General features: G+C 39.3%; 1 long non-coding RNA gene across 1 annotated transcript in view; it reads left to right on the forward strand.

The window, feature by feature from the left end:
* The first annotated feature begins 781 nt into the window (after positions 1-781).
* The window catches only part of LOC134293475 (uncharacterized), a 39,708-nt gene continuing 26,187 nt past the window's right edge, over positions 782-14,302 (forward strand). The window contains exon 1 of the long non-coding RNA XR_010000423.1: positions 782-1,753. This is a non-coding gene — a long non-coding RNA (uncharacterized LOC134293475). The remainder of the gene's footprint in view (positions 1,754-14,302) is intronic.

Consider the following 14,302-nt stretch of genomic DNA (forward strand, 5'->3'; position numbering starts at 1 on the left):
TCCATCTCCTGTAGCAATTAATAGCAATTACCACCAGAACCTCAAGGTAAAAGCTGCCACCATAGGCAACGGTTCAAACACGTCATTTGACTCGTAGAAAGCAATCAACTGAACAGGCTACCTCCAAATCCTTGGTGGATTAGAAGTTGGGAAAATATATGAGGGGCTCCAAGTGGTGAGAAGTTGGGATGAATTTGGCAAGGCAACCTACCAAAGTCCTGCAAAATTACCTAAACAAGGGGAATTTGTTGGGTTTGCATGTCAATATTTTTTTCATGTCAGGAGTGACTTGAGAAACTGCAAGTTGCTTCTGGTGTGAGATAATTGGTCATCTACAAGGACATCACCCAGGGGACATCCAGATGTTTTTACCATCCTTGTTGGGAGGCTTCTCTCATGTCCCCGCATGGAGCTGGAGCTGATATAGGGAGCTCATCTGCGCTCTCCCCAAGTTGGATTCGAACTGGCCACCTTAAAGTTAGCAACCCAACCTTCAAGTCAGCAGTCCTGGCAGCACAAGGGTTTAATCCACTACACCACCAGGGGCTCCTGCATTTCAACATGAACCAACTTAATCTGCCCTTCTAAAAGCATTGTAAGCATCAGAAGACAATAGTCATTATTATTATTATTATTATTATTATTATTATTATTATTATTATTGCAATGCAGTTCTCTGATAAAAAGACTAAATTAAGAAATGATTGGATTAGGGTAAATAATGCATAGAGACATCATACATATGTTTGCAACAAGATGGCAACTCTCAGGAGATAATGCAGATAAAATGCAAACAGTCATACAAATTTGTTAACCTTGTTATCCACTGCAGTTCGGTTTCAGTACCCATTGTGGGTACCAAAAACCATGGATATTCAAATACCATGATATGTTTTGGTGTAATAAAATGATGTTCCTTAAAGACTATGATAAAATCAAAGTTTCCTGTTTTGGAAATCCATGGATGCGGAACGTGTGGATATCGAGATCCATCTGTACATTAAATCACCAAAAGGTGTGTTAACAAAACAGACCAAACTTGGATTTGGGGATAAAACACTGAAAACTATAGAAAGTGGGATGCATAGCACCATAAATCTGTTAATGATGCACATTTGAGCAATAAGAAGACTGCAGAAGAACAAAACATTGACTTGATTATATATCTGTTCTTTTCTGCAGGGTTTTATACCTACCTGCAGGTGTATATTTGTAAAACTGGCTGCACAAAAACAATCCCTGTGCAATTAAGAGTGCTTTCTTTGTCGTATTTTATCATACTCACTGTATTGTATTACTCACTGGTAAATCTGGGGTTGTGAGGGGGAGAAAAATGAAATGGAGAAATTGGACTTATGGCAAACTCCAGAATTAATTGTAGCAATTCATCTGGTTGAGCAGGCGTTGAGGAGCAGAACGCACAAGGGAGCGGACCCAGAGAACAAAGGGAGAATGGAGCTAGGAGGAAATCTGCTCATCCCTCATTAAAAATTTGGTACGATTATTGGGAACAAATATAGAATCCCATAGGGAACAGGGAACAGCCCATGGGCAATTGGTTGGCAGAGACGGATGTAAACAACAGAAGGGCTGTCAGCTCCGGTGAATGAAATTCAATGACCTGTGAATGACCCAGGAATGTCTGCCAGAGGATTTGAATTGCATTCTTTGCTGAAAAATTGGAAAAATTGACATGTTTGTGTTCCAGCCGCCAACTACCATCACCACCAGCTCAAACAGCTGGGGGATCCTGGTAAGTGTGGTTACCTGAAGAAACTTTTTCCAGGTTCTGGTTTCTTACTTTTGGATGTTACTTTTGTTTCTTTTGATTAGGTTGGCGCCTTCCCTACCATCCTTTAAGAAACAATTGAAAACCTGGATGTTTGGGCTGGCCTTTGGAGAGACAGCCATTGGATGACCAGCCTCATTATAATTACAGTAGGGTCTCACTTATCCAAGCCTCGCTTATCCAAGCCTCTGGATAATCCAAGCCATTTTTGTAGTCAATGTTTTCAATATATCATAATATCTTGGTGCTAAATTCATAAATACAGTAATTACTACATAACTTTACTGCGCATTGAACTACTTTTCCTGTCAAATTTGTTGTTTTGGTGCTCAATTTGTAAAATCATAACTTAATTTGATGTTTAATAGGCTTTTCCTTAATCCCTCCTTATTATCCAAGATATTCGTTTATCCAAGCTTCTGCCGGCCCGTTTAGCTTGGATAAGTGAGAGTCTACTGTATAATTCTATTCTGAATGTTATTAGGTTCCTTTCACTGGGATATTTTAATCTAATGATTTTATCTTATATTGCTGCTATAGTCCCCCCACCTTTGAAGTTGACTGAATCGCATTGGTGGTTGTTTGATATTATTACTATTGATATTATTATTGTTGTTCAAATCTTTGTTCTAACTTGTTTTATCACCTTCTTGTGTTTTAAACTGTGTGTATTGTTAATGTATTTGTGCTGTTATTTTTGTAACATTGTGAGCCGCCCCGAGTCCCCACGGGGAGATGGTGGCGGGGTACAAATAAAGTTTTATTATTATTATATTATTATTTCTGCAAGAGTGTGGCCCACGATAGGCTTAAGCACAATACAAACTAGCACATTTTGCCTCCATCTTTCACCCTCCTATCAGGGGCTTTTGTTTACAAATAAATATGTCCAGCTTGTGTAGATTACACCGCTCTGACAGGGTGTTTGCTTCCATGGCTGGATTTATGCCCTGTTTTTCAATTGGCAAGGAGATCTATCGCTGCCAGCACAGCCAATCCTCAAAATGGATTTCGGGTGTCAAACCCAGCTCAGCGGTGATGTTTGCAAGCTCAGATGACATATTACACAGAGCTGGCAACTTCCACTGCAGGCCCATCAGCTCGAGAGTGAACAGCAATGTCAAGAAATTACTCTTCCAATGAGGTGCTTCACAAATTGGATTGAATAAACATTCCCTTGGTAGTTTGCTACGTTGATTCCACCTCTGGCTCCGGTTTTCCATATCCTCCTGGATCCACCTTTATAAATGCATAAGTGAAATGAACTTGCAGGAAATGTTCCTGGGGATGTGAAGCATCTTTCCCTACACCTAAGAAAAAGCTAGAAGTGCATCCAAGCACAGACACCCCATGATCTGAAACCAAGAGCGCACAAAATCTGCAGACCTGCAAATGTACCGTATATATTCGAGCATAAGCCGACTCAAATATAAACCGAGGCACCTAATTTTACCACAAAAACTGGGATAACTTATTGACTTGAGTATAAGCCGAGGGTGGGAAATGCAGCAGCTATGGGTAAATTTCAAAATAAAAATAGATACAGTAGAGTCTCACTTATCCAAGCCTCGCTTATCCAAGCCTCTGGATAATCCAAGCCATTTTTGTAGTCAATGTTTTCAATATATCATGATATTTTGGTGCTAAATTCGTAAATACAGTAATTACAACATAACATTACTGCATATTGAACTATTTTTTCTGTCAAATTTGTTGTATAACATGATGTTTTGGTGCTTAATTTGTAAAATCATAACCTAATTTGATGTTTACTAGGCTTCTTCTTAATCTCTCCTTATTATCCAACATATTCGCTTATCAAAGCTTCTGCCGGCCCGTTTAGCTTGGATAAGTGAGACTCTACTGTGCCAAATTGAGGCATCAGTAGGTTAAATGTTTTTGAATATTTACCGTATTCCAAATAAAAACAGTAAACTAGCTCTATAAGTGTTTACACTTTGTTTGTTTTATATATTTATTTTTATATCAGTGTCTTGTAATTTTTTTTGTTTTAAGTATTCTGTAACTCTACTCCAATCCGTCTCTTTCATCGGTTTGCCTTTACTTTTAGAACTTTATTTAGCCATTCCTTCTCATCCGGTATCTCATTTTTTTATTGTCTATTTTTAATTGATACGAAAGCAGCAGTGAATGTCTTTCAAGTTGTAGGTGGAGCGTAAGTGCTAGGAATAGGGGAATGAACGGTTTAGAAAAAAGGTCATCATATTGCTAAACTATTAAAGAGACAGAGTCCCTCTCCAACCAGCTTCCATTTGATGGTTGTATTTGTTGGGGCTACACCTGCAGTGAATATGAGCCAGTATTATTTATTTCTGCAGAGTTACATGCATCATGCCCTCTTTTCTCTTCCAAAGAATTGTTTAGCCCAAAGCACACTCTGCAGCCAGCCAGTATTTGATTATCTTTGATTTACGGGTTCAAGCCCTTTGAAGCTCATCACTAAGGAGATAAAGCAGACTGTGACATCCTTCCCTGGGCAAAGCAGGAGTTTTTGATTTGAGCAATAATCTTGGTGCCACATCTGACACAGGAAGGTCAAGGGGAAAGCAGGGGAAGGGGGGTGGGCAGGTAGAGGAGAAAGCAAGTCAAAGAAACTTTTGGAAGCAAGCACTTGGAAACAGAAAATAAGTTTTTTGTTTGCTGCTTTAAAGTCACTCCAGTCAAGCTCTCCCTCGGGGCGGCCAGAGAAAAATCTCATGCCAGCAACACGAGGCCTTATTAGTCTTGCTGGGTGCAAGGGCAATTAGGGAAAGGTTCCACAAAGTGGTTTTGCCACCCACCGAGGGAGTCTCTCTCGCTTTCATTTTTTCTCCCTCCAGGTTATGCGGGAGATCAAGAGCCCTTGCTGTGCCGAGGCTTATTGGGCTATCAATTGTCAGCGAGCCTCCATCTAACGATTGTCAAATTGGTTCAGAGAAAATAACCAAGCACAAGCCCTCACTCAGAGCGAGAATTGAAGGCTGTGTGTTGATTCACATAATGGGGTAGATGACTTTTTTGTCCTTACCAAGTTCCCTTCTGCACAGATTCTGAAACTCCGGGCGGGCCTTGGACGGTTCAGGAGGATTCATAGCCAACTCTCCAATGCGGAGTGCTCTAGAAAGGCCATTGAGAATAGTAATGGGTTATAAATAAATAAACTTTATTTTTATATCCCGCCCCATCTCCCCGAAGGGACTCGGGGCGGCTCACAACAGGGACAAGCCCGAACAACAACAACATATTTAACATAAACTTAAAACATTCCAACAATACACAAAATAAAATAATGGACAAATACATTAAAATCCAAACAGATAAAATCAGAGTAATTAAAAGCAACCCAGTGGGGACAGGTTTCAATAATATAAAGTGCTGCATCATGGAAATAAGTAGCAGTGATAAAGTGCCATATGTTTCAAAACAGAAAGAAGTATTCTAATAACAGCTCTTTTGGGCCATCTCAGGTAATGGCACAATCCTTGGGTCAAAGATCCCCTGACATTTATTTATTTATTTCCAACATTTATATCCTGCCCTTCTCACCCGGAGGGACTCAGGCAACAACTGGCAACAATTCGATGCCGACACATAAATAAACATAACAGTAAATAAAATCCATTACAAACAATTAATATAGTATAAAAATATAAAAACATACAATTAAAATCCATTCATCCACTATCCTCGTGCTTTAGCCATAAATCAGTCCAGATAGTCTTTATTGGAGCCAGCATGGCATAGTACTTTTGAGCTTTGGTTCATGACTCTAGAGAACAGGTTTCAAATCCTCGAAAACATCACAATCAATTTGCCTTAACATCATTGTAAGTCAGAAGTGACTTGAAGGCTCACAACAAGAAAACATTGGGTTGTTGTATGTTTTCTGGGCTGTATGGCCATGTTCCAGATGTATTTTCTCCTGATGTTTCGCCCACATTTATGGCAGGCATCCTCAGAGGTTGTGAGGTATGGACAAGACAAGAGTTTTTCTCTCACCCTGGACTTTCTACAGATATATATAAACCTTTCTTGATTAGTTTCTCCATATACCTCACAACCTCTGAGGATGCCTGTCATAGATATGGGTGAAATGTCAGGAAAGAATACTTCTGGAACATGGCCATAAAGCCCGGAAAACATACAACAACCCTGTGATCCCGGCCATGAAAGCCTTTGACAACACAAGAAAACATTGGTTCAGGGGAGTGATCTGAGGAATCAGTTGGCTGTTGTCACCATAGACTCATTGTCCTCCCAACCCTGCTCTACGCCTGCAAAACATGGACTGTCTACAGACGTTACACTCAACTCCTGCAAAGACTCCACTGGTGTTGCATCTGAAAACTCCTGCAAATCTCTTGGGAAGACATGAGGATGCATTTCAGCATGCTGGAAGAAGCAAAGACCACCAGCACTGAAGCGACGCTCCTACGCCATCAACTCCGCTGGACTGAAGGCCACGTTGTCCGAATGCCTGATCACTATACTCTCAACTCAAGAACGAGAAACATAATGTTGTTGGGCAGGAAAAGAGATTTAAAGATGGGCTTAAAGCCAGCCTTAAAAACTGTGGCATAGACACAGAACTGGGAAGCCCTGGCCCTTGAGTGCTCTAACTGGAGGTCAGCTGTGACCAGCAGTGCTGCGGAATTCGAAGAGACACGAATGGTGGGCTTAAGGGAGAAACATGGCAAGAGAAAGGCGTGTCAAGCCAACCCTAATTGAGACCGCTTTCCATCTGGAAACCGATGTCCTCACTGCGGAAAAACATGCGGGTCAACAATCGGTCTCCACTGCCACCTATGCATCCACCGCCAAGACATTACACTTGGAGGACCATCATCCTCAAGCTACGAGGGATTGCCTAAGTAAAATAAGACTCATAAAGTTTGAGGGCTCCACAAGAGGCATCAAGTCCGGTCCCATACCACATGGAATATTATTACAGTAGAGTCTCACTTATCCAACATTCGCTTAGCCAACATTCTGGATTATCCAACGCATTTTTGTAGTCAATGTTTTCAATACATCGTGATATTTTGGTGCTAAATTTGTAAATACAGTCTTTACTACATAGCATTACTGCGTATTGAACAACTTTTTCTGTCAAATTTGTTGTATAACATGATGTTTGGGTGCTTAATTTGTAAAATCATAACCTAATTTGATGTTTAATAGGCTTTTCCTTAATGCCTCCTTATTATCCAACATATTCGCTTATCCAACATTCTGCTGGCCCATTTACGTTGGATAAGCGAGACTCTACTGTAGTATTTTTGCTATTGAACTTTATTAAAACTCACTCCTCAGTTAAATAGTGTCATATTTACCCAAGGAGTGAATTTTAATAAAGTTAATCCATACTAACTTACTTTTATTTTCAAGAACGACCAAGCCATACATTAAAAAATAGTTTTATGATTTTAATGATTTTAATGATTTTATAGTTATGCTATTTTAATCCATAGTTTGTTTTTAGTTCGATACTGGTGTTCTAATTGTATATTTTATGATGTAAATGTTGACTGATTGGGCTTGTCCCCATATAAGCCACTCCGAGTCCTTTTGGGGAGATGGTGGTGACATACAAAAATAAAGTTATTTATTTATGTTGGATAAGTGAGACCCGTTTATGTTGGATAAGTGAGACTCTACTGTATTAATAATAATTTTAATGTTAACTCTATTTATATCCCACCTTTTCCTATGTGGGGACTCAGGGCGGCTAACAATCCATACTAGATCAATTTAAAAAGTTCAATACAAAAGTTAAAAAACAATTAAATAGTAACAGTGTGGTAAAAACAGAATTAAAATACAACACTAAAGTGCCCTTTAAAACTCATATCCCTCCCAATCCTGCCCAACCTCCCCAAAGTTATATAACCTCCCCATAATTATACATTTATATATTTCAATGTATAATTATGTATATTTTTAATGTATATGCTTAATTTTATTGCAATTTTTAATCTCGATGGATTTTTAAATTTGATGAAAACTGTTTTTTTGATGTGTTTATTGTTTATATTGTAAGCCGCCCTGAGTCTCCTGATGGGTGAGAAGGGCGGGGTAGAAATGATGTAATAAATAAATAATAAATAAAGCCCATCTCTTCCCCTTCCCCAAATGCCTCCTGAAGGATGGACTCTTGAAAAATGCCAGTCCAAAGACCTCCAAAAAAATAGGGTCCACCAACCACTGAATAAGTCTCTTCCATAGTTGAACAGCTCTTCCCATTAGGAAGTCCTTCCCAATGTTTAGGTGGAGCCTCTTTTCTTGCCATTGGAATCTTTAGGCTCCGGTCCTAGTTTCTGGAGCGGTAGAATTTTTTTCCATATTCTACAATTCAGCTCGACATGCGATCCATCTTCTCTAATTTCTACATTGCTCTGTTACCAGCTTTTTATATATATTCTGTGCATGATCCGGATGAGATCGCTGAACAAACATATGTTATTACTTCATTATTTCCCTCTCGAATAGCAGATGTACACATACGCCTGATTCATATACTGACATCTGCCTGCCTTAAAACACACACCTATGCCTCCTGCATATCCATTTGCTCAAATTCTCAGTTGGCGGTTTCATATCTTCCCAGTTTTGATTACTGAGCTGGTTGACAGCTGTGCATCAAAGATAACTGCACACACAAATCATTAAATTCTGAAACCAATCCAAAATGGCAGCCATAAGAAACACATAAGCACGGCAGTCCTATATTTTAATTAGAGGACAGATGTAAACAAAGAGCAAACATTGTCAGACGGGCGTTTGGTGACTGTGCTAGGTCACTCTAGAAAGAGCTCTATTTTTCTATTTTTGCTATCTTATGTTTTTATCATCATTATTGTTGTGTGCCTTCAAGTGGACTCCAATCTCTGAATATCCTGTCCTAGAGTTTTCCTGGAAAGATGTATTCAAGGAGGAGGGTTCAATTGCTTTATTTTCAGGCTGAGATGGTATTGACTTGCCCAAGGACATTTAATGGTTCTCCTTGGCTCAACGGGAGAAGGTGAATCTTGGTCTCCTAGAATTGAGATCCACCATTAAATCTAGTTCACCATACTTTTATGTGACTTGTTTTCTTTTACTGGACCCCCCAGTGGCGCAGTGAGTTAAACCGCTGAGCCACTGAACATGCTGACCAAAAGGTAAGCGGTTCAAATCTGGGGAGTGGGGTGAGCTCCCACTGTTAGCCCCAGCTTCTGCCAACCTAGAAGTCCAAAAACATGCTAATGTGAGTAGATTAATAGGTACCACTCTGGCAGGAAGGTAACAACACTCCATACAGTCATGCTGGCCACATAACCTTGGAAGCATCCTACGGACAATGCCGGCTTTTCAGCTTAGAAATGGAGATGAGCACCAACCCCCAGCGTCGGACATGACTAGACTTAATGTCAAGTGGAAAACTCTTAAATGTACCTTTTCTTTTACTGATGTTAGCTCTTTTGGAGCAGAAGCCAAATATGAAGTCCCAGGTATTATAGTGATTTGAGCATTGGACTGGGACTCTGGAGACTGTGGTTTGAATCCTTGCTCCAACATTGAATCCCAGCTCAGACCCACTGGGTGAACTTGGTCAAGTCACACTCTCTCAGAGGAAATTAATGGCAAATCTCTTCATTTCCAATCCTGCTACAAAGCCTGGGATAGGGTCGATTTTGAGTTACTATAAAAATGATGTGAAGGTACACAACACTGAATAAAGTCAATGCAATATTTGGTCCACTGAAATGCCCACCTACATCATTATTATTTTATTGTATGACACAGTAAACAAGATAGACATGCTGGATTTTGTATCACAAAATCACAAATCGAACACTTCCCAAGTGTCTAGGACTGTGTGATGTATTTTCGGATGATGCGTGCAGATCCCAGTAGGGTGGCCTTTTGCAGTTTGCAGATCATGATTTTGACAATGTCTATTGCTTCCAAATGCCGGCTGAGATCTTTTGGCACGGCACCCAATGTGCCCATCACCACTGGGACCACCTGCACTGGTTTCTGCCAGAGTCTTTTCAGTTCAATCTTGAGGTCCTGATAGCGGCTGAGTTTTTCCTGTTGTTTTTCGTCAATGCGACTGTCACCTGGGATGGCGACATCAATGATCCAAACCTTTTTCTTTTCCACAACTGTGATGTCTGGTGTGTTGTTTTCCAGAACTTTGTCAGTCTGGATTCGGAAGTCCCACAGTATCTTTGCGTGTTCATTTCCCACGACCTTTGCAGGTTTGTGATCCCACCAGTTCTTTACTGTTGGGAGGTGGTACTTGAGGCATAAGTTCCAATGAAGAATTATTCTTATTCTTATTCTTATTATATGACACAATATTGTATGACATTAGTATTATTATTGTATGACACAACAAACAAGATAGACATGCTGGATTTCGTATCACAAAATCACAAGTCGAACACTTCCCAAGTGTCTAGGACTGTGTGATGTATTTTTGGATGATGCGCGCAGATCCCAGTAGGGTGGTCTTTTGCAGTTGACAGATTGTAATTTTATTATTATTATTATTATTATTATTATTATTATTATTATTATTTCATTTCTATCCCGCTTTTCTCCCGTGGGTGGGATTCAAAGCGGCATACAGCATATAAAATTCATACAAATACATTGAACAGCAATATATAATCAATTAAAACATCATATCCTGATTAAAACCCAATTTAGATATCAAATAAAACAATTTTTAAAAACTTACAACAAGCACCATATTAAAGATAGACAGATAGATGATAGATAGATAGATAGACCAAGCACACAGGAAAGGAAAACAACATAACCAGAAAATAGTGCATTACACTATAAAATAATGGACATACAGTGCTGCTGTTGCAAAAATATGAATGTTAGCAACATAAACACAGTGCCTACATATCAGAAGGTGTCCCTTAAGGTCAAATGAATCTCCCAAAGCTGGTTCTATGACCCATGATTCTTCCATAAATCCCAGATTGCTTTTTTCAGGAGTAAAACGGATCAATTTCCTTTCCCGCTCTCATAGGGAGATCACGAAGTGGACTGGGATTGTTTTATTTCAGGTATTTATTCTGATGCACTCGATAGCAGGTATAAAGGTTGTCACACAGCCTTTCATGCAAACTTGAAAAATAAATACCATTTTGATTTGGGGGCAAGCTTCAAATTAGATTTTAATTATTTTTTAATTGTATATTGCCAAGTAATCACGAGTTTCATTAAAATGAGTTACGTAACAGCGAATAAACAAACCCCAAGGATTAGATTGTTAATTAGTTATTTAATGTTAATACAGGACTTTGAAAAAAATTTAATTGATATACTTGGCAGTTACAAAGTGCTATAAGAAAGAGCCAAGTTACTGGTGATCAAGGCAATAATCAGTATTGGGGAAAACAATATAGGTGGCTCTAAGGCGCATATATACACATACATATCTTTGATAATGTTTGGTGCCATCAGTCCAGAAACATACATGGTAGAGGCTCATTTAAATTGCTATTTTGGACTATAACTCCCAGAATCCCTTGGCTAGCATCATAGCCCTGCTGTCTGCAAAATTCTGGCAATTGTAGTCTCAAACCAGGGCTTGTTTGGATACTGAACCTTCAGCCTGACTCTTCTATTATTCTTCTGTCCAACTCCTTCATAAAGAGCAAATGTTTATTAATTCGTAATTACAAATTTCTTGGGGTATAATGGTAGCATTTCTTCACCACCACCTGGATCATCAAGCTACTAAGACAGATGGGAGATAAAACACATTGATTTAATTAACATTTCTGATCAAGGAAACTTTCATAAATTTCTACGAAAGTTACTGTGCTCTGTACTAGGCACTGGATATTATCATTTTTATTTTGAAGCTGGAGTCAGTATGTTTCTATTGACTCTAACTCCACAGTCCTGTCTAAATATATTAGTTTTCACTCTATCAGCCATCACAAAAAGGGACTATTTTGGCTTCAGATACCCCATTTGCCAATATTGCCATGGCAGTTCATAGCTGAATCCATCTCACAGGGTTGTTCTGAAGATAAAACAAGAGCTAAAGGACCTTCAAAGCTGTTTGGAAGAAATATAGGCCTATCTTTCCATAATCTTCCAGTTTTTAGCTTGAAGAAAAGACTAAAAGGGCATCTACACTGTGGAATAAATGCAATTTGACACTACTTTTTTATTTATTTATCGTACCAGAAGCAAACTGAAGGTACAGTTATAATGCATTAAAAACACAGTTAAAAACTTTGATACTAAATGTCCTGGCCACTTGGAGTACCTCTGGTGTTGCTATAAGTGTGGCAGGATTCAGACTGCATTGTAGTAAGTGGTCTGTGGTTTGTCTGTCTCCACACTCGCATGTCGTGGACTCCACTTTGTAGCCCATTTCTTAAGGTTGGTTCTGCATCTCGTGGTGCCAGAGCACAGACTATTCAGCGCCTTCCAAGTTGCCCAGTCTTCTGTGTGCCCAGGAGGGAGTCTCTAATTCGATATCAGCCATGGATTGAGGTTCCGGGTTTTAGCCTGCCACTTTTGGACTCTCGCTTGCTGAGGCATTCCTGTGAGTATCTCTGTAGATCTTAGAGAACTATTTCTTGATTTAAGGCATTGGCGTTTTGGCTGATATCTGAACAGGGGATGGGCTAGAGATGTCACCGCAGCATGCAGCTAGATACCACTTTAACTGCCATGGATCAATGCTAGACTATCAATGCTATCCATCAGTCTGACCCTCAAAACTGCCCAGGAACTTACAGTTATACCAGGTTTATTGGTTGGTTTGATGGTTGTTTTATATTTTGTTATAATGTTCCTGTTTTATTCTGTTTTATGCTATTGTCTGTGTACTTAGTATGTTATATTTTAACTATGTTGATTGGGCTCATTCCAAGTCCCTTCGGGGGGATGGAGGCGGCGTACAAAAATAAAGTTATTTTAATACAGTAGAGTCTCACTTATCAAACATAAATGGGCCAGCAGAATGTTGGATAAGCGAATATGTTGAATAAACATCAAATTAGGTTATGATTTTACAAATTAAGCACCAAAACATCATGTTAGACAACAAATTTGGCAGAAAAAGTAGTTCAATATGCAGGAATGCTATGTAGTAATTACTGTATTTATGAATTTAGCACCAAAATATCACGATATATTGAAAACATTGACTACAAAAATGTGTTGGATAATCCAGAACATTGGATAAGCGAGTGTTGGATAAGTGAGACTCTACTGTATTATTATTAAGATGTAGTTTTGCAAAGTTTTTAGTTTGGTCTGCCAAAGAGTGCTGGAGCTTGACCAACCAACAACTCTCAGGATTCAATAATATTGAACCAACTGGTGTCAAACTGCATTAATTTGACAATGTAGATGCATCCTGAGTGGAGACATGACAGCCATCATGTAATAGCTGATGGGATGTCATGTAAAAGACAAGGCAGCTTGTTTTCTGGTTTCACTACTAGCACTTTTATGGCCCAGTTCTTTTTAGGAGCCAACCCAGGATTTTATCAAGCATGTTTGTGTTAAGTGACCTCATTTGTTTTATGACTACTTTATTGTTGATTGATTTGTTTTATTGCTGTGTTTTATATTGTCTGATTTGCCTGGGCTTGGCCCCATGTAAGCCGCCCCGAGTCCCCTCGGGGAGATGGGGCGGGGTATAAAAATAAAATTATTATTATTTTATTATGACACAGCAAACAAGATAGACCTGCTGGATTTCGTATCACAAAATCACAAGTCAAACACTTCCCAAGTGTCTAGGACTATGTGATGTATTTTCGGATGATGCGTGCAGATCCCAGTAGGGTGGTCTTTTGCAGTTGGCAGATCGTAATTTTGTCAATGTCTATTGTCTATTGTTTCCAAATGCTGGCTGAGATCTTTTGGAACAGCACCCAATGTGCCATTCCAAATAATGTATTATTATTATTATTATTATTATTATTATTATTATTATTATTATTATTATTATTATTATTTTATGACACAGCAAACAAGATAGACATGCTGGATTTCGTATCACAAAATCACAAATCGAACACTTCCCAAGTGTCTAGGACTGTGTGATGTATTTTTGGATGATGTGTGCAGATCCCAGTAGGGTGGCCTTTTGCAGTTGGCAGATCGTGATTTTGTCAATGTCTATTGTTTCCAATGGCTGAGATCTTTTGGCACGGCACCCAATGTGCCCATCACCACCGGGACCACCTGCACTGGTTTCTGCCAGAGTCTTTGAAGTTCAATCTTGAGGTCCTGATAGCGATTGAGTTTTTCCTGTTGTTTTTCATCTATGCGACTGTCACCTGGGATGGCAACATCAATGATCCAAACCTTGTTCTTTTCCACAACTGTGATGTCTGGTGTGTTGTGTTCCAGAACTTTGTCAGTCTGGATTCGGAAGTCCCACAGTATCTTTGCGTGCTCATTTTCCAAGACTTTTGCAGGTTTGTGATCCCACCAGTTCTTTACTGCAGGGAGGTGGTACATAAGTTCCAATGA

Source organism: Anolis carolinensis, unplaced genomic scaffold (genome assembly GCF_035594765.1).
Source record: "Anolis carolinensis isolate JA03-04 unplaced genomic scaffold, rAnoCar3.1.pri scaffold_8, whole genome shotgun sequence".
Lineage (NCBI taxonomy): Eukaryota > Metazoa > Chordata > Lepidosauria > Squamata > Dactyloidae > Anolis > Anolis carolinensis.